The sequence below is a fragment of the Apodemus sylvaticus genome, chromosome 1 (genome assembly GCF_947179515.1).
Source record: "Apodemus sylvaticus chromosome 1, mApoSyl1.1, whole genome shotgun sequence".
NCBI lineage: Eukaryota > Metazoa > Chordata > Mammalia > Rodentia > Muridae > Apodemus > Apodemus sylvaticus.
The window spans coordinates 203,578,045-203,599,809 of record NC_067472.1 but is presented as its reverse complement, the minus strand read 5'-3'; the positions used below and the strand labels follow the sequence as shown (position 1 = coordinate 203,599,809).

At 40.8% G+C, this 21,765-nt stretch overlaps 1 protein-coding gene across 7 annotated transcripts in view; it reads right to left on the bottom strand.

Annotated features, from left to right (window-relative positions):
• Nucleotides 1-21,765, bottom strand: part of LOC127676075 (zinc finger protein basonuclin-2-like) — a 577,904-nt gene that overhangs the window by 96,233 nt on the left and 459,906 nt on the right. Inside the window, exon 1 of one of the 7 annotated variants that reach the window (XR_007975680.1) lies at nt 14,767-14,789. The exons of 4 other annotated variants lie outside the window; for them this stretch is intronic. The gene's annotated coding sequence lies outside the window, so the exon portion shown is untranslated. Of the gene's footprint in view, nt 1-14,766; nt 14,837-14,992; nt 15,004-21,765 lie in introns of those variants that run through there. 2 more of the 7 variants (XM_052172021.1, XM_052171999.1) reach the window with 2 other exon arrangements.

The window sequence follows — 21,765 nt, the reverse complement described above, 5'->3', positions numbered from 1 at the left end:
TAGAAAATAAAAATATATTTTAAAAAAAGATCCACAAGAGTTACATAAACACAATTAAATTTCTATAAGGCTATAGTTAAAACATCTCTATTTTTTATTCAAAACCATTTCACAATAAACTACATGAAGCTTCACAGAGACAAATTCAGGTAATTACATATGTCACTTAGGCTGCATATACTTACATAAACATGGTGATATTTCTGAATTCTGCTTAGAACTCAGGAAAAAAAGGATTAAAAGTAAAACATTTAACTTCTTGAAAAGTTAAGTTGAGTGGAAATAGTCTGATATTCAGACACTCTGATATATCAAGATGCTGACATGAAATCGTTCATAAGAAAAAAGTAATATAAGAACAAAAGAGGGTGGTTGCCATAGATCATACTGTAATTAAAGGTAGGAATGTTGATTAATGAGAAAAAGAACAAAAAAACCAAAACAACAACAACAACAAAACCACTGAACCAACTTTTAAAAACTGCCACGGCCAAAGCTTCACCAGGGGTGATAACCAGATACTTCACTGCAAAGAGAGAGAAACTACTATAAAGATGTGCCTAGGAGACAATGCAAGAAAGAATTTAAACAAAATTGTCAGAACAAGTTCTAAATTCTAAAATTATCTCTACATACTGATCAATAGTTGGTTTGGCATATATGAAGAATAGGAACCACAACGATCCATGGCTTAAATCAAGAATAGACACTTCTCTTAGATTATTGGGTCTCTGTGCTGTCTAACTTTATATAACTGGTATTCTATGAAATTACCTCTAAGGGACAGTCTTTTCTCTTCACTTTAGTTAAGTTAGTAATGTTAAACAGCTTTACACTGGCCTTGAGTTACTAATATCTTGATTATTATCTATGACTAACAATCTCCATTAGCCAAATTATATGTTTCCGGCTTACGAGTATGTTCTTAAGTTTTAGCATCCTTTTTATATGAAACCACTTGACAAATTACCATTTCTGAGACAATAAAAAGACAATATCAGCACCACAGATCTCTTTCTGACAAGAATGGATTAGAAGAATGATGGTAAAAGCATTAAATTTTATCTACACTGTTATTTTAAGTAACAGAGCACAAGATAGCATCCTCTTCCATGAAAACAGGGTTTATAAGGCAAAAGCTAACAAGTTTTATCCAATTCTTCTAATCTCCCCATGATCATCACCAAGGGATGCGCATCTATTTGTTCCATACATGAGGGCTGCCACTGTTGCCTCTATACACAAAATGTAGCCTCCTTTACCGTATGCATCAATTTTGATTGCATGTAATTAACAAGGATGTAAATGTTATTGAGGAAGAAGATATAGTGGAATGAAGAAAGGAAATAAGGAGGGGGGAGAGAGGAGACAGCTAAGAGGGGAATGTTCTCTGGGATGGGAGACTTGAAAAAGTCCAAGCCATTGATTGGAGGATGAGAACAAAGAGGAAGAAAGACTGAATTCCTCCTTACATCTGCTTCTAAGCTGTCTACCCGAACCCGTGGATTATAAAGACTAGTAAGTAATTCATGGAGCAATGTGAAAAGTTATTGAAACATAAAAACACTAGTGATGATTTGGGGATGTAACTCAATGGAAGAAGGTTTGCCTACCACATGCTGAGGTCCTCACTTCAGTTCCCAGCACCAGAACAAATCCCACTTAAGAAGATTTCTGAGGCCTACACGTTTTGTTTCTGCCTAGAATGACATCTCTGCAATTCTTTCCTAGAATGAGAATAAACTCCGAAGATTCAACACACTCTAAAACACAGGCCATAGCACGGGCAAACACTGACTGTAGCTACACATGGGACAGTCAGACAAAAAGCTTTCTGAGATCCGCATCACTTTACTGTCATTGGTTTGTAAAATAGAAACTAACACATAGCATAGAACCTTGGCAAAAAGTAGATAGACCATACAGGTTATATGAGAAAAAAGGGTGTGTGTATGGGTATGTATGTGTGTGTGTCTCCTATTTGATTTACGAAAGTTTCAACATCTATTTTCATAATTGTAGTTAAGACATATTTCTATACCAACTTTAAAATTTGTATATAAAAGCATAATAAATATAGACTAAGAAGGGATTATAATTATGGGAAATTTTCTTTTGTAAGGCCCATTACCCACCTTTTTTTAAACTGCAGTTTTGACTTCATAACAAATTATTTGACAAACAGCAGAACCCAGAATCCTATTAGAAAGGGTTACTTCAAACAGTCAGTTTAGGACTGGAGCTAGACCCTTGAGGGAACACACACACACACACACACAAATACATGTGTATGCCTGTGTGTGTGTGTGAGAGAGGGGGGAGGGGGGAAGGAGAAGGAGAGGGACAGAGAAAGACAAAGACAGAAACAAAGACAAAGAGAGACAGAGACAAAGAGACAGAGGAGCAGAGAGGAGAGGAGAGGAGAGGAGAGGAGAGGAGAGGAGAGGAGAGGAGAGGAGAGGAGAGGGGAGGAGAGGAGAGGAGAGGGGAGGGGAGGGGAGGGGAGGGGAGGGGAGGGGAGGGGAGGGGAGGGGAGGGGAGGGGAGGGGAGGGGGAGGGGAGGGGAGGGGAGGGGGAGGGGAGGAGAAAAGAGGGGAGGAAAGAAGAGGGGAGGGGGGAGGGGAGGGGAAAGGAGGGGAAGGGAGGAGAGGAGCTTAATGCAGCATAAAACACATTATAAGGTCTGATTGCCAAGAGGCTCAGAGACATTTAGAACAACCTGCCTAGGTCCAGCAAGTTGGTGACTGGGACAAGAAATCAAATCTGCTTTTCCTGCCCCAAAACTCCGACAATAATGCATATGAATGTCCCCAAGGAAGGCCCCTACTTCTTCTTGCTCCCACCAGCCATACAGTGGGAAGGGCTTAGCTTTGCCACATGTCACAAGCCCATTCACAGACTGATTACCAAGTGACTTCAAGGAAACCAGATTTTGCTCCTGTCAGACATTAAGTGTATCAGTTCTTCTGGTTGAGGTTTAAATGGCCTAGGTGTCAGCGCTCTTCCTTAGAACAAGTATATACTTCTACCCAAGCTTCTCATTACAGGGCTTACCTGTCAGGAAAGGTTGCTGACACTGAGATCTGAAACACACATAAGCCTCTGTTGCGCCTTCTTTACTGACCTTTAGAGTGGTCTCCAGTGTGTAATCCCTCAACAGATACAGTAGACCTGAAAACATTGATTATAAATTCCTTCTCACTAAAAAAAGGTCGTAACAACAAAACTCCAGAGGCATTAATACTGCTGGAGAACCCTGAGTGGAAACAGAAACATTCTCTGCTTTTGCCAGTGCCATGAACCTAAGCAGTTAAATGCCCCATACTATTACTGTAGCACGAGATTTTACTAGTTTACACTAATGTACATGTGGAAACCTTTCCTAAAACTCTACAAGTTTAGAAGTTTCTAGGACCCAAACCCAATGTGTTGTAGTAACTTTAATTATTATCCATATCCACAAAAAAGGATCATCAAAAAAAAAAAACCCTATACTCCCCACATGGATTCAAAAGACAAACAACAGCAGACCTGAAGCCCCCCAAGGTAGCTGTGATACAATTCTGTTTCATTGATAAAACAGCAGCTTACATCAGAGATATATTATCTCACATTTCCTTATGTATATATGTGTATATCTGTAGTATTATAGAACCCTCAAAAATCAATGACACAGGTAGGGTGGGGGGATATTTTCATCATAGCTATTTATTGTCATAGAAATCAAGGCCTGTTACATAAGAATTTATGCAAGCTGGTACCGGAAAAAAGGCGATATGTGAAGTCAAGGAGTTGAATCTTCTAAATCAAAACTCAGTTCTTTCTATTTTTCTTGGTATCGTGAAAGGATGTCCAAACAGCAGGGTATTATTTAGTCCTATAAGATATAGTTTATCTTTCCTAATTAATACTCAGATGGTCATGATCCTTGATAGTACTAATGAAGAGGTTTCTAGGCCCCTCCTTTGGAACAACAAGACACAAAGGTAGAGAAACTGACTGAAAAATCTCTCCAGCCTTTTTCCACCCCTGCCTACTGACCCATCTCAGTTAATGGCAGTACTTACAAAGCCATAATGCAAACATAAAGCCCATAAAACAAAGCAAGATCAAAAACTTGATTTGCTGTCTTTATAAAAACATCTGTGGAGTACTGAGTATCCCTGATACCTGCCCATTAGGACCTACTGTCATGCAACTCACCCAGGCATGCTTCTGAAGCAAACTTTCCCTGTTTTTATCCTTGGCAGGTGGAATAGCAAACTGGTAAAAGTAGCATTTACTCTGCCATTGTCTTGAGCCTTATAAAACCAAAAGATTCTAATCATCCAGCCCTTGGCTTAACAACCAATCTTAGCAGGGGCTTCAGAGGGAGTGGCCTACAGGCCTACAGGCCCTGCTGTTTCCTGTAAAGGACAAGGTCTGAATACCTGGAGCCAGAACTGCTGCTGAAGGTTAGGCTTTACAAAGCAATGCCCATTAAGAAGGAGGGACCGCCTCAGCATGTCAGGCAAGGGGTTCCCAGGAGGAGCCACCACAGGCTTAGTACAAAAGGAAGTTTACTGGGGGAAGGGAAGGGGACCAGGAAAAGGGACAGAGGCAGTGAATGAAGGACAACAGAAAGACAAAAAGAGAGAGGAGGGAGGAAAAGAAGAGGCCAGCTGGCAACAAGTGGAGGAGAGAATGAAGGAGAATAGGAGATGGAGAGAGAGAGAGAGAGAGAGAGAGAGAGAGAGAGAGAGAGAGAGAGAGAGAGAGAGAGAGAGCGTACACACGCACACACACACACACACACACACACACGCTGGTGTAGCTGAGCAGTTCTTATACTCCATGTTGGCTCAAACCTAGGTAGCAGTTGGCTGGAGCCTGGCAGAATTGTCTGTAAGCCGACAGAAGGAGCCTACAGGTCCACGTGAATGTTTCTGGAGCAATAATGTTTTAAGTAAATAGAAAAAATACAATTAATCAAGTGTTCGTTGGAAAAATTATTGTAACCAAAGACCTACATATACTAAGTATGTGCATGCGTGCGTGCATGCGTGCGTGTGTGCGTGTGTGTGTATTAAAAAGGTAAAACACAAAACAAAACAGTAATTCAAAGGAAAAAGCTATCATAGAGCTTTCCTACCTACAGGTCCATGGGAGTGGATAATGCAAAGTGACACCAGAACTCTGGGCTATCATACAAAGTCTCCCCCAAGTTTAAAGGCTCAAGGTTTTATCTCCTCAGTGTGGAAAGAACTCAGCCTTGTGCACACAAAGCAAGCCCTCTGCTGAGCTACACCCCAACTCCTCACACAACTTTAAAACACTGTCAGGGCAAACTAAACCTACCTTCAGGCTGGTCCTGGACACTCTGTTCTGGGTTCCTGGCTTCAAAGGAAAACATCAGTGTGTGAGAGAACAGAGGCAGCAGACTACCCTCAAGAAAGCAAGAAGAACTGGGCGCTGGTGGGGGTAGAGGCAGGAGCCTTTGATCCCAGCACTTTTGAGGCAGAGGGGGTCAGTCTGTGAGTTCAAGGCCAACCTGGTCTACAGAGTGAGTGTGAGCTAAGACTACACAGAGAAACCTGTCTCTAAAAAACAAAAACAGAAATGTAAGAAGACAATGTAATTTCTTCTCAGGGTTCCTGGGAGTCGATGTATGGAGGCTCAGCAAATTTCCCACAATCACACTAGTGCAGGAGGGGAAAAAAAAACAGTTCCCTAGCCAGCAGAAAGGGAAGCCTATGGACCTAAAGGAACACTAACTGAAGGATCTGTGGGCCTGATGGTTTCTTGAATCTTGAGAAGCCTTAACTGATGGGTGCAGCTTTCACACAGAAATCTCCTGTACTTTAACAAGTACATATGCTTCTTTTCTTTGGAGAAGCATGTAAAAGAACTATACACAAGAATTCCATAAGAAGTTGCAGGAGAGTTACAGCATGCATGGCTAAGACCACTATTTCTGCTGCCTCCAGAGCTCTGTTGGGTAGCTAAAAAGAAAGGAAGGGGCCAGCAGTTAAGTGCCCTTAACTAAATTCACACTCGGCTATGCAATGGGCTGCAGATCCAGGATACCCTTGTCTATGGCTTCCTGAGTCACACCTGCCTGGCAGACCAAACTCTGGGTAGCTGTGAGAGATGTGGGCTTGGAGCCTGGCAGGGACAGCACTAAGATGTCTTCATTGCTCCATCTGAAAGAAAAGCTACATAAAACCAGGGAACACTGCCCACCACAGTCCCATCTGTCTATTTTCAAAGACCTGGGATCTTCTGTATAAATGCAAGGGCCTCAGCCTGAGAGCTGGTCTTGCATCAAACAGAAAGCAAGGCCAGCAGGCAGTTCCAAGCCCAGCTGTTTCCTAAGCTCATGGTGCAGGTGTGAGATCACCCCCAGGAACCTCACCTGCCTGCAGTTTGTCACCTCAATGTCATTACCACAGACAGAGATGTGTTGGGGGTTTTGTTTTACTTCACACCAGGGGAAAGTCATTTTTGGAATTTTTCATCTTAAATAGTTTTTTCTTTTTTTTTCTTTAATTAGATAATGTCTTTATTTGCATTTCAAACATTACCCCTTTTTCAGGTCTCTCCTCCGGAACCCCCTATCCCACCCCCTCTCTCCAAGCCTCTATGAGAGTGCTCCCCCAACCATTCATCCTCTTCTGTCTTTCTGCCCTGGCATTCCCCTATACAAAGGCATTGAACCACCTCAAGCCCAATGGCTGCTCATCCCACTGATGTCCAACAAGACCATCTTCTGCCACATATGTGGCCAGAGACATGGGTCCCTTCATGAGTACTCTGGTTGGTGGTCCAGTCCTGGGAGCTCCCGGGGTCTGGCCAGTTGACACTGTTGCTCCCTCCATTGGGCTGCCCTTCAGCTCCTTCAGCCCCTCAGCTCCTTCAGTTCCTTTTCTGACTCCTCCATCAGGGACTCTGCACTTAGTCCAATGGTTGACTGTGAGCACCCACCTCTATTTGTCAGGCTCTGGCAGAGCCTCTCAGAAGACAGCCATACCAGGCTCTTGTTAGAAGTACTTTGTAGCATCCGCAATGAGTCAGGGTTTGATGACTGAGTGAAGATTTACAACTTAAAGGGCCAGCAAATATCTTCAATAAAATTATGGAAGAAAACTTCCCTAACCTAAAGAGAGAGATGCCCATGAATATACAAGAAGCCTACAGAACTCCAAACAGACTGGACCAGAACAGAAATACTTCCCGTCACATAATAATCAAAACACCAAATAGTTTTTTCTTAAATGTATGTGACACATATTCCTCATAGGACTTAATAAAATAGATATTTCTCATGACTGCAAAGTGAACTACAGCTGCACAGATTAAAACAAAATTTATTTACTTTTTTTGTTAAAAAAATTCTGGTTGGAATCAAAATACAGGTTTAACGAAAATTTCTGGAAACCTTAAGAACAAATAAAAAATGAAATATTCTCAGGAAGTAGTTTTAATATACTATTAATTTATAGAACAAAGCTAGCCAAAGCTAACAAATATTGAGCAATATATCCTGGTATTTCTTTTTGTTACATAACAAAATATTATTTCAAAACAGATTTTTAAAAACCTTTTCTTTCATGATTATCATCAGAAAAACAAGCTGAAAAATCATTATCCTTGGGTTCCTGAAACACTTAACTTGATAGGCAGGCATGGTGGTAAAGGCCTGTCACTCCAGCACTCAGGAGCTCAGGGTGGCAATGTCCCCAATTCCGAGCCAGTCTGTGAGTCCCTGTCTCCAAGAATCCAGGAGAGATAAGCAAAATTTTTTCCTAACCTGACATGTCTCTAAAATGGGCTACAGGCTACAAAGGTTCTGATTGCTGCTACAACGTTCCCTCGTAAACACAAAGCAAGCCCGTTTCCTAGCAAGAGCTTTGGATGACTAGTCAGGAAATACTATTCTTGCATGTAACCTCAAGCACATGAAAACAGATACAGGTTCTTTCACTTGGTTATTCTGTTTTATGATTTAATTTTTTGACTTGTTTTATATATGAGTATATATAGACTATGTAATTAAATATATATATGAAAACTAAACACATTCCCTATCCATTAAATGTTCAGAAGAGGAAAGAAAAGTGATAGGAATGTGGTTTTCATCACATCCTCAGGTGACTTCCCAGATCTCCTTGTCACAGTGAGAGTGTTACAATGACAAGAAGGAACAAACCTTGGGGGCCCTGTAACCTCCCAGACATGGTGTTCTAAGAGGATTTGGCTTGGCTTGCCTCTCCTGATTATGCACTATATCCTGGAAGCAGAGGAACGGTGACACGGACCACTGGACTGTGGACAATGTTTTCTAGTCCCAATTGCTCCAACTCCTCATTTACTATTTTGTGTGTTGCTCTGACACAGTAAGATGAAGGTAGCCATAACTCCAGACAAGAGCATTAAAAAATGTTTTGCCTTTTCTAATTAGGTAAAGAATGCAGAAAAGCATGTATTTACAACATATTTAATAGACCAGTGTATATGTGCACACATACACATGCTTGCTGTGTTTGACTTCCTGTTTATTATTTTAACATATTAACCTATGCTGGTTGATTTGGGTTGTTTTGTTTTGTTTGTTTTTTTAAATTCTCATATATTTTGTGCCTGCTAAACTAGTACAAAATTTATTACTAAAACAAACTGGTATCACATCCCTCAGAATAACTCCTGTAAGTCTGATATTTCTGTACCCAGGATAAAGATACTCAAAATACTCAAGCATAAATACTTTTTGCCTGTTTTATAGAAAGAAGAAATACTGATCAAAAAGCGAAAGATATCAAAGTCTGAGCAGGAGTTAAGGAGGGTGTAATGGGGGTGGGGAACATACCAGAATTAAATAGTATTGGTGATGCTGTACTTTAAGATGACCCAATTTATGGCGTGTGATTATATATGTATGATAACTAATTCGATTCATAATCCAAGTGAAGGACATTTAGGAAGTCTTGTACCATTTTCAACTTTCTTATGGGTGTAAACTCATTTCAAAATTAAAGTTAATTTTCTCAAGGCATAACAGTGTGGACATATAATATTAAAGTTGTAGGGTAAATTCTGTTATATTTTTCAAGCCACATGTAAAAACAGATAAAACAATGCCCTCAAGACTACCTTTCTTCAGTAGTAGAATTAATATTCAAATTCAGATCTTTGTTAGCTCCAAAGGTATCATTCCCTTTATTGTAAAGCCAAAAGTAACAGTACTGAGGTATCACTTAAAAACATAAATCTCTTCACTATTATACACATTTACATGACCCTTTCAGAAATAAAACTCTATTAAATAAATGTTTTAATGAAGATTTACACACATACACACACACCCACACACACACACCCACACACACACACACACACATATGTACTCTGTCTTCATGCACATCAGAAGAGGAAATCATAGAATCATATCCATGATTGTAAGCCACCATGTGGTTACTGGGAACTGAACTTAAGACCTCTAGAAGAGCAATCAGTGCTCTTAACATCTGTGCCATCTCTTCAACACAACCAAATGTGTTTTACTTAGAAACTCTAAAGTCTATGTACTATTCATCAATCTTTAACAACTGGTTTTCTGTATGCAAATAAGATGTCATTATTTTTAAAACTTGCATTATGTAAGAATATCCAAATGTAAGCAACTAAAGAAAAATTTATTTGTACAGAAATGTATTTCTTTAATTGCAAAATAAAAATGTTCAAATTAAAAAAAAATTCTGTAATACATTAAGTTCAGGACAAAAAATAACTGTGTGTATAAGCCAGTGATTCACAATCTGTGTGTCATAACCTCAAAGAAACCAGCAGAAAATGGAGATATTTACAAAGAGATACTGCTACAATTCATCACAATAGCAAAATTACAGTTATGAAGTATCAAGTAAAATTATCTTATGAGAAAATGTATTTTATGAGAAAATGTAACGGTCCCAGCATTAGGAAGGTTGAGAACCACTGGTGTAAGGGGAGATCCTAAACAATATAGCAGTTAGTTATTTCTGAGTGAATGATTTAAAAACAAACGGCAAAAGAAACAAAATAAATGGCTTTGCCTCCCCTGTCACAACTGCAGAGCTGGTGGCACCAAGAAACAACAGTGAACGTGTGAAAACTCTGCAGTGGTGGTAGGAGTTTTTAATCAAAAAGTTATTTAACTACTTTAAAAAAGCATATACTTATGGGTTACCAACTTCTCACAATATCTTAAAATTGAAGTGTGAGTTTTTGTGCACTTAATAACATGCTAATTTACCAACCATTGATATATAATATGATTGGCATTTACATAAGTCAGTATATCTGGGTTTGATTTGTTGGCTTATGACTAAATATTTTTAGTGTGCCAAGTCTATAAAGTGTCCATATGCCTTTACAAATCAGATTTACTCAAGAATGTTAGGAAGTGGAATTCAGAGTTCCACTTGTGAAGGAGCTTAAAGAAACAGAAACATTTCTTTTTAAGGGAAGGATTTGTTAGGTAGAATTCTGAGAGAAACTGATTTAACCAGTAAAGTTTTTATTTCTTTAATCAGCTAGCTGTCCAGTAATTCCAAATTCACCACTGCTCCCACTCTTAAGACTTTAATTTCTACGGGACTGCAGTTCAGAGAGATTTAAATGGTGATTACATGGTGGTATGTGAGGTATCTCACAATAAAGCAGTTAAAACTAAACCATTATACTGTATGCTCACTTAAAACTCTGCTTTCCAAGGCAGACATCCCCAAACACTGAGTGGGTCAAGATTAGCCACCAGAACCAATGGCATTCATGGTGATTCCCTGCCTTCTCCTCAACAATGAGGCTGAGCTGGGTGGCTAGTGAACCCCAGGGACCTGCCTGTCACTGCCTTCCCAGCCCTGAGAACAGCAGTGAAAGGTGCCATGCTGGCTGGCCCATTATACTTGTTGGGGAGCAAGGTCAAGTCTTCATGCTCCTGTGGGAGGCGCTCTACCAACTGAGCTCTCTTCCAGCTCTGAGAGTTCATTATGATGTTTAAAATGAAATCTTTTCCACTCTACATATCCAAGTATTTGTCTTTATTATTATGTGAAAGTGACCTGTAAAATCATTCCTCTTCTCCTCCATATTACAGCAAGCATGAAAACACATGTGTAAAAACCAGGTGATAGGCACACTGTGCTATGGCAGCCACAGCAAAGCAGGAGCACAAGGAGATTCACGTGCTCCATTTTAAAACCAGATTTATAAAACATACAAATCCCTGTTAAAACATTTTTCACGATTTTGCAGTGTGTAAAAATTATGAGACGTAAGTAACATAATCATTCACATATCTTTAGTCCATACAAAAATAGTTGTAATGCACCATAATAGTAATCAGAAATAACATTTTCCCCCTCTGAGGTTAAAGGAGAAAAGAAGACTTTCATTCCTGTCGAAGGTATTCAATTTTCCCTCAAATGAAGTTTAGATGAAAACAATGGGACTGACAAGCTCCACAAGGCAGATCTTGGCAACTCTCAACTCCATCTATCTCCTTGGCTGGTTAAGCAAAATTCCTTCACTAACTGTTGGTCTTCGCAATAACTCCTACAAAGCTCATTACTGCCTCTGTCAGCCTATCCCCCATGTTGCGCATTTATTCCTGGGATGCATATCAACATGTGGCACATGTCCTTGACATGCACAGAAGAGCTGCACCCCAGGACAGCAGCATGCAGGACAATAGTCTCCACTCTTGCTTCTTTGTGGTTGCTGGGATGTAACGGAGAAATCTAATAACTGTGACAGTGGGGCCTTTCGGGTTCTCCTTGCCTTTGCAGACAGGGAAGCTGCACAGACGCTAATGAAAGGTTAAATGAATAGGGATAGCTGACAAGACATACAATAAAGAAGGAGCTTGGTAACCCACAGACACTGAGCAGAGATCCTTGGCGCAAGCAGAGAAAGGACAGCACATTGCCGGGTCACAATATTTAAAACAGCTTGCTATACACAGAGGCTTTGTGTCTGGGTACACGTCTGGCTTTGGACTAAGGGGAAAAAAGATACCAAAAAGGAATTTCAGTATGGGGCACTTTTGGCAAATGTTAAGGTCATAATAAGAGAAAAATGTTTTTGTGTGGGCTGTTACATCTCTGTACTAAACACACAAAGAGCAGGGACAGTGAACTCATGAACCCCAGGTCCAGGACAATACTGTACATTTTGATAAGTCTTAAATCCTGTATGTAGAAGACAGACTTGATGTGATTCTCACTGGTTACACACACATGCAGTGACTCATTTAGCAGTTCCACATCCTGCCTTCCATGTGGAGGGATCCCTGATACTGGAGTTCTGGTCCTTAGCTTGTGTAATCGGTTACACTTCAACTGAAACCCGCAAGTATCTTGGACTCTGTAAAACTGCCAGCAGTTGCTATAAAGAACTTACCAGGCTGGCAATTTGTAAATTTCAAAACAAAGACCTTAAAATTTCAAGGGGCTACAACTGTGAAAGCACTTTAACCAGAACTCTTGGTTGCAAACCTTAGCTTTGGCCTGTCTCCCCACACCTTCAAGGTTGTATTCCTGGAGGAACAAATCCTAAATCAGTAGAGCAAAACAATTTAAATTACTGCTGGAAAAGTGAAAATGCTCCAGAATGTCTAAGAAACTGCAGTAAAAAGGACAAAATTTACATCGTCATATACATAATTTTTAAAGAAAATGGTACACTTCTGTTTTGGCAACAACTTTTAAAATGACATGTCTGTATTACTGTTCTTATGCATATTCATGAGTTAGAATATAGGCTCACAACAAATGGTAAAGGAATACTGAGTATGTGTTTTAAAACAAGGGAGGCTCTTTGAACACCCAAATTAAATTATAGCTGAACTTTTGAGTGGACTGAGGGTTCTAATAAGCAACAAATAAAGACTTTTATTGGCTAGCAACACAATGAGAGCTACTGTGCTAAGAAGACAAATCTGGGCAGTTTATATCCCTGGATATAAGATTTACTTAAATGGTAAATAAATGTCAAAGTAACATCCCTAAAAAGTAATATGTAAATAATGAAGATCAATCACCATCACTGATTATTTAATACAAACATATCACAAATGTTACTGGTTGGACTGATTAACAAATGCCAAACAGGAAGTAAGAAAACATTCAACTCTGATGTCTAAATGTAGCTTATTTACTGATTAAAAATATGCCAAGTTTTAAAATGATTTGCCGTCTATGGTAACAACACAAAGCTTCCTTCTTTTGAAGGAAAGTTTTCTCCATAATCTGGAGTTGTATGCAGAACTACTTGGAAACATCATCCACAGGGAGAAGTAGCTGTCTCGTGACCTGGAGTTGGGTAGCGTGCTCCTCAGTGACTGGATGGGAAGCTGCTTTTAATGGCACCTGGAAGGTGGGCCTGACAACCTGAGAAGGGCTCCTTCCGCTGGCACACTGGCTACACAGTCTCAAACACTCAGAATGTTTGGTTGCACCTTACAGCATTCAAATCACCTACAAGGTAGTCCTAGAAGCTTAGCTGATTCCTTAACTGTTTTCAATGGAAATTCTGTTGCTTTCACCACTGTGTGTGTGTGTGTGTGTGTGTCATGTGTCACCTCCAATCCTAAACTCTAAGCCAGTTATTGTGCAACATTCTGACTGCCAGAGTTCTTTTTTTAAAAACTGTAAGTATATCTAATAAAATCATGAGGCTCCCAATAGCTCTTTAGAGAGCTTACTAACCAGCTATACTATGTAACTCCTGACCAGCAAGAGATGTTGCAGGAGAACAGCTGTTTTCAACTCTGTTTCTTGTCAGGATGCAGATGGTAAATGAGACCATCTGCAGAGGAATTCAGAAAGCACGGCTCCTTTATACATTCATCACGTTAAGACTATTAATTGCTCCCAACCTAAGCTTTATGTACAAGGGCTCTACAGTGAAACTGTAACCTGTATCAACTATGCATGATTTCTCAATTTACATTTACTCACCTTGTATAAAATGAATTCTAATCTCAAAAACCAACATGTAAGCATTTCAAAGAAATCCAACTTGTAACCCGCTCTCAATTTTAAAATTTAAAAAAGAAAACCTCAGAGGAGAGAATAACCTGATCTATGAACAGGTTGTCTGTGGAATTTATGTAAAACAAAGATACTGATGGTAATTCATAGAAAAAAATCTTCATGCACCATAATATTTATACACAATCCTGTTAATAACTTTTTTATTGTTTAATCTTTTCAGCAATTCAGTATTGAATATTTGGGAATTGTACTTATTTAGAAGACTATAAATAACATAGTTGCAATATGCCATTGATGTTTTGTCCGTCTTACAATAGCCATAAAAGCCACTATTACCCTGGCAGGTCAAGCCAAGCAAGTGAGTGCGAGCATTGCTAAATCAAACTCTTCATCCTTGCTGAAGCCACCTTTCAAACATTTACAAAATATTTAAAATAGCCCTGAGGGTTAACTCTAAATTTAAAGTAAGGGAAACCGCTAGCTTCATCACCTACTTTGGACTCCCTTAATCTAGGAAATATTCCCAGGAACAACAAAAAAGAATAGCTCCCTCTCCTCTCCCACCGCATCGCTGCGGTCCCCACGCGGGCCGCGCCCGGGCCCCGTTCCCAGCCGCTGCTCGGGGCTCTGAACAGGCCGGCAAGTTGGGAAAGCTGCCGCGGGATCCGGCAGCTCCGTGTATCCCGGGTCCCCGCGTCCCGCGCCCTCCCCGAGGGCACCGGGTCCCCAGAGTCCCCGACTGCCCGCCGCTCACCTAAGGCGCGGGGAAGCCCTCGCTCCCGTCCGCCTGCGCGCAGCCGCCTCGAAAACTTGGGGTCAAGTTGAGGGGTGGGGGTGGATTTCGGGAGCGCCGCCGGCTGCCCGCCTCCTTGCGAGCGGCGCTAGAGGAGAACGCGGTCCGCCACGGCCCCGGGGCGTCCCGCCCGGCTCTGTCCCCACCCAGTGCAGCCACAAGCGGAGAGGAGGTGGAAACTTCTTACCTTCTCCGCGCGTGCGCTGGTGGTCAAGTGCAGCCCCGCCTCTTGGTCTCCTCTTAGCGGCCGCGCCTGGACCCGCCCCTCGGCCGCCTCAGCTCTCCTCTCCGCCTGCTCCCTCCCCGCCCGGCCACTCCGGGCCGCGCTCGCCGCCCGCCCCACTCCCCACCCGCCCGCGCGCCCTCGCCGAGCCCCCTCGGCGCTCAGGTGATGGATTTACACCCGCGCCCAGGGTCGCGCTCGCTCCCTGGAGACACAGTAAAGTCTAGTGTTCAAGCAAAAGACAACTGTTAAAGTTCTGTTTCTTCAAGTTCCAATATAATTGCATCAAACAGAGGTCCCTAAAGAATTTGTTTTTAATCTCCTGTGTTGTCTCAGGCCAAGTTACCACTCTCTTACTAAATTAGAATCTAACTTACCAAGTACAATTTTAAACCTTTACTTTGATAATGTAAAAGGTTTACTTTTAGGCTAAATTCTCAAGGTCTCAGCCTTCGCCTTAGCTAATGACTGAGATACTGTATATAACTATATAATGTATATAATTGCGATTTGCTCTCATAGGCTAAGGCATTCATCATTTTGTTGACTATCCCTATTCACTTCAATGGAACCTTGACTCGGTTTATGCAGTCTAAAAGACTACAGGAAAGGACACCAGCTATAAAGAAGACTTGCTGCTCTTCCCAAGACTCAGCTCCCAGCTCCCAGGATGAGACCGGATCCCCTCTTCTGTTCCCGGTGTACCTTCACTCACCTGTGCATGCACACTCAGAGACACAAACATAGAAATAAGATCTTTAACAAATTAAAAATATTGCAAGAGTTTTGACTGTGTTTGCATTTGTAGGAGAAGAAGAAAACACATCTCACAGGAAGTAATCTTCACAAGCCGAGAATCAGGTTTGAAACTGATAGTCAGGATGTCCCAGGACTTAAGCTACAAGGCTAAGGGCAGGGTTTATGATACAGTCCTGGGGAATGATCCCATTCAACTCAGACTGAGCTTCCAGATCGAGCAGCTAAATTCAACCAAATACCTACAAAAACGCTTGCTCAAATGATGCTCGACTTATATTCTTAACAACCCTATGAGGTAATTTAGACTTCCGCTCGAATGAAGAAATTAAAGCTCTAAGAGCTTATACAACTTCTCCAGGGCCACAGAGCACAAGCAGATAAACTAGAATTGGATCACAAGCTGCCAGCTTCTGCTTTGTCTGCTCATGGGCAACCAAACAAGTTAGACATACGGTCTCACTCATGTCACGAAGGGCTTCGGAGAAGCTCAGATCACTTAGTTGTGGGCATGAACATATACCCCCAGCCAGCTCATAGCAGTTGCCTGGCTCTTTATCTGATCTCCACATATTAAGTACACTGTGTGTGGTTTCCTAAATGTAGCTCTATATAATGGTATCCTGTTTGCTTTTAATTCCTAGATTTATAATAGGCAAAATAAATCTTGTATTTCTCTGCATCTATGAAGGAGGATAAAATGTTTCCCTCCTATCAAACATTGACAGTTTTATTTTAGATTTTTTTTTTATTTTTTATTTTTTGAAAAGTGCTTTTTGGCAAGGCAGGAGAAAGCAATGTGGAGCCTGTGTGATGGCTGTTCACACTTGGTAATGAATAAACTCTGGTGGCTTTCATGGGAGTCAGAAGGGAGTCATTGGTTTATTAGAGATGTGGCCTGCAAACACCAAGCCAGCTCATCCGGGCTCTTGATCTCGTGCCCTTCCTCTGGCAAACCATGTGCCGGATGTGGTAGGAGAAAGACTCTCCCTTTCAACAGCAGAATGTGTGCAAACTACACCCTGAATGGTCCTATGATGACCTTGCAAATGTAGCACATGCCCTTGTGACCACAAGACCCAACAACTGTAATTTCCTCTGCTTTTCATTAGAGCTCTCCTGTTGCTGGCAGCAGGCATAGCCTGCTCAGATATAGCTGCTCTGGGACACCCAGGACACCTGCCCTCCCCCACTTAATGCATATGTGCAAAAGAAGGGTTCAGTAGGACACCAGCCACACTGGTTATGCAAAGTCGAAGTCTGTCCTACTGAATGAACTGAGAGGACTTGCAGATGTGTTCTGGAAAGCCAATGGAAGATTTTTAGGCATTATCTAATGCACGTGCTGAAGTCATTACAAAGCTCAAGATTAGGCAATTTCTTGGGGCAGTGCAGTGCACATGTGGAAGAGGATTTCCCCCAGTGATGTCACCAAGGTTGCTTCATTTGTGTATGCACCTTTTCTACTTGCTAGGCTCCAGACATTGCTCTAAAGTGCTGGTGATAAGCCTCTGAATAAGGTGCTGCTTTCTCCTCCTAGCTTGCATTTAGTGCAGAAGACAATGAAGAAGTTAGCAAATTAAAAGTGTAGATGGTGACAATTTTCACCAATTTATTTTATGAAAGAAACTATGGTCTGTGAACTCTGGTGCCTCAGGGCTGTTGATGTCACAAAACTCTGGGTAGACCAATCTAGTCACATGTTTAAGAAGTGATGCATTCTGAGAAAGACTCAGGTATGGATCTTCCAACTAGAGACCTCTATTGAATCGAAGTTACAGTGGACCCTTGGGTACATCCTTCTAAACTGTATCTGGAGGCCAGATTTCTGCCCATTGAAAATCTCCAATTCCAGTTTGATCAGCACTACCTTTCAAGGTCTCTGTAAAAAGCTTGTAGTGACTTTTACAATATATATTCTCTCTCTCTTTCTATCTCTCTCTCTCCATCCTTCTCTCTCTCTATCTCCCAAAATTATACTAAGAGTAAGACATGTACATGAAGAAATAGCTATTTCCATAAACGTGAAGTGGCTCAACATTCAAAATAAATACCCTCAGACCCAGTTAAGTGCTAGCTAGCCATGTGGTTTCTAAACTTTATTCAGAATGTTCACCTGGCCTTCCACAGTCACTGGTTTTTATTCTGCCTCTCTGGTCCTCTGAAGCCTCCCATGTGCCTTCATCTTCCCAAGCTAATGGGCATCCTTTCCAAGGAACACTATGTGGCCTTAGCAAAAGAGCAACATACCTGTGGTTTGGTACTGAGTGAGCTGGGCCAGGAGACTAGGTAGCCAGCCTTTGTTCCCATCATTGCCAGTCACTCTGGGATCCCAAGCTAATCAAATCCTCTCTGTGCTTTAATTTATACCCATGCAAAATGGAAAACATAATACCGTAATAGTGCGCTGAACATGCACAGCCAAATAAGTTGGGAACAGAATGTTTGGAGTATTTGATTTGCTCCAAACTCAAAGACATGATGACGGGGATATCTTTGGCCGCAGAGACCAGGCACTCTTTTTTTCTTTCTTTTTTCTTTTTTATATTTTTTGTTTACATTCCAAATGCTTTCCCCTTTCCCAGTTCTCTACTCCCCATATGTCCCATCAGCTCTCTTCTCTCCACCCATTCTCCAATCACCCTATCCCTTTTCTCTGTCCTGGTACTCCCCTACAAATGCTGGATCAAGCCTTTCCAGGATCAGGGCCTTCTCCTTCCTTCTTCATGTTCCCATGAACATGAAGATATGCTAATTTTATGTCGTGAGTATTCAGAGCTTGTCCCTCAATGGAAAAATGGATACAGAAAATGTGGTGTATTTACACATTGAAATACTACTCAGCAATTAAAAACAATGAATTCATGAAATTTTTAGGCAAATGGTTGGAAATGGAAAATATTGTCCTAAGTGAGGTAACCCAATCACAAAAGAATACACATGGAATGCAATCACTGATAAGTGGATATTAATTAGCCCAGAAGCTCTTAGACCAGGTACTCTTAAGGAACCTAACATAAGATAGGATAAGGAAAAATTAAGCCCTGAACTACTTTGGATATTAGCATTTAAATCTGATCATTATGCCTTATGCCTGCATATTGAGAATAGTGAGAATATTGAGAAAGTTAATCGAAGACTAGGTTGCATAAATATCCACCCAGCAAAGGTTGCCATTCACTTATGTATGCCCATAATCTCATTAAATTCAACAATCTGCTTTCACTTAAACTCTCTCTTAACTGACCTAGGCCCACAGAGAAAGGTTCCATTTAAATGCATTCTTATTTTAGGGCCGGCCTGGTGGTACATAGTTGTAATCCCACAAATCTGGGAGGTGGAGGCAAGAGAGTGCCAAATTCAAGGCTAGTAGTGTGGGCTGTGTAGTAAGACCCTGCCTCAAACACATCAAACACAAAAGTCTTGACTTAAACTGGACCATTGTGGTCCCCACTGGGGGACAAATGTTGTCCTATACTATGGTTGTTTACAGTGTATAGGATATGGGGCAGTACAAGAGAAGTGTCATCAAAAGAAGACCCGAGCATGGATTTATAGTAAATCTAGGGAAATGAGATATTCTTATGCTCAGGGAATAAGCAGAGGGACCCAGTAAGATGTCAGTAACAAGGGCTGATTCTAGATAGAAAAAAAAGTGTTGTTTAAAAAAAGTGTTTGAGAAGTGATGGGGGAAGAACAGAAAGTTATAGAAAATAGCAGTTACTTCTCAACCTGTTCTGAAGAATGAACATGGGAAAGTTAATAAAAAACACAGGTTTCTGGGCACCTCCCCGCCTTTTTCAAAGGAAGAAATATAGATTTTCATGCCTCTTAAATTAATAAATGTAATTTTAGTTTTGAAAATGATTTATACAAACAGGCTTGAGTTATGCTACAGGAAGATTTGTGGGAATTGCAGAAACTTACTGTACTGGATGGCTTTATGTCATTTTGACACAAGTTAAAGTCATTGGAAAGGAGGGAACCTCAATTAAGAAGATGCCTCCATAAGATCTGGCTATAAAGCATTTTCCTAATTAGTGATCAGTGGGGGAAGGCCCAGTCCATTGTGGGTGGTACCATTGCTGGGTTGGTGGTCCTGGGCTCTATAAGAAAGTAAGGTGAGCAAGTCGTGGGGCAGCATCGTCTATGGCATAGGTATCTTCTGCCTCCAGCTCCCTGCCTTTGTGAGTCCCTGCCCTCATAGCTTTTGATGATTGTACTGTTAGATTGACTGAACTGTGAGCAAAACAAAGCCTTTCCTTCCTAAGTTGCTCTGACCATGGTGTTTCACCACAGCAATAGTAACCCTAACTCACCATATTTGAACATGTTTCAGAGTGACATTGTATAAGTCTTACTTTTGAAATTGTGTATTTTATCATGAACAGCTGCATCCTAAGCAGACATAAGGCCTGGATCCCAGCCCCAGAACTGCCCAAACTGAAACAAACAACACAATGAACTAACTTAGTAACATGTAAAAAGAAAGAAATCTTATTTGTTTCTGGGTGAACGTGTGTTTATTTGCATGATTTCTGTGTATATATGTCTGTTCTAGGTTATCATACAAACTATCTCTTAGTAATTTCTTAAGTGAAAATAATGAAAACATTTTGAAGATGGTACATATATACATATATATGTACATATACACACATATACATACATACAAACATACATGTGTATACACACACACACACACACACACACTCACACACATTGATTTTCTGAGACTAGGTTTCTCTATGTAGCTCTGGCTGTCCTGGAACTCATTATGTAAACCAAGCTGGCCTCTAACTCACAGATATCTGCCTGCTTCTGCCTTCCAGTTGGTGGGATTAAAGGTATATGCCACCATCAACTTGCCTTGAAGATGGTATTTATTTTTGGTGGTAATTGGAAAGATAAAGAAGGTTTTGAGATAGAATGGAACATGATCAGATTTACTCTATTGAAAAATATGTAGGCAAAGCTTATAGGGTGGATTTAAGTGAAGAAGAACAGCATGTCAAAGTTAAAAAGACTATATCCATCACCAATTTCTAAGAATCAGACTAAATATTCATAATTTCTAAAAATATCTATATTACTAATAATTATAGATGATGATTTTCTTCAATGGGTTTGAAAGCATACCAGGTTGAACAGGCTATTGTTACCATCTGTTAGAACATAGGTTATTATGTTTACATCACCAAGGAAGATGGGCCCAGGGTAATCATTACATTATGGACAATGTCTTAGCCCATCTGACTCAACACCACAGAAGACCACAATTGATTTATAAAAATCAGATATTAATTTCCTACAGTTGGGGATGCTGGGAATGTCAAGGCCGTAAAATGTAGTGTATAATAACGACAGTCTTGTGGAGTCCCCATATGGTCGAAGAGACAGAAGAGCAAAGGAATAAAAGGAAGTACTGTCCTTACCTGGTGCTACTCCTATTCAGGAAGACTCTCTCCTCAGTACCTACTAACCTCGTAATGGCCCCCAAGGTCATTTCAATCTCTTAGCCACTGAGTTTTGCTTGTTTTTGTGTTTCTATGATGGAGACTTCGACTCTTGTGTTTCCCTGGTTGGTCTCTAAAACCTAGGCTCAAATGGTCCCTTTATGTCAGCCTCTCTACTAGATGGGATTCCATGTGTGTGCATGTACTACTCAGAGCAAATATTAACACACTTAACGCATGAACTCCAGGGGTCACATTCAGACCATTTAGCAAGGAAACAAAGAGATTTAAGAAAATCGTTTTAGGGAAAGGCAGGCAATATACAAATGACCAATGAATGCATATATATCATTGGCCATAAGAGAAGTATCAATACACACACACACACACACACACACACACACACACTGAGAGAGAGAGACAGACAGAGAGAGAGAGAGAGAGAGAGAGAGAGAGAGAGAGAGAGAGAGAGAATGTATTATAGCATATGCCAGACCTGAGGAAAATTGCCCAGTGAATAAACCA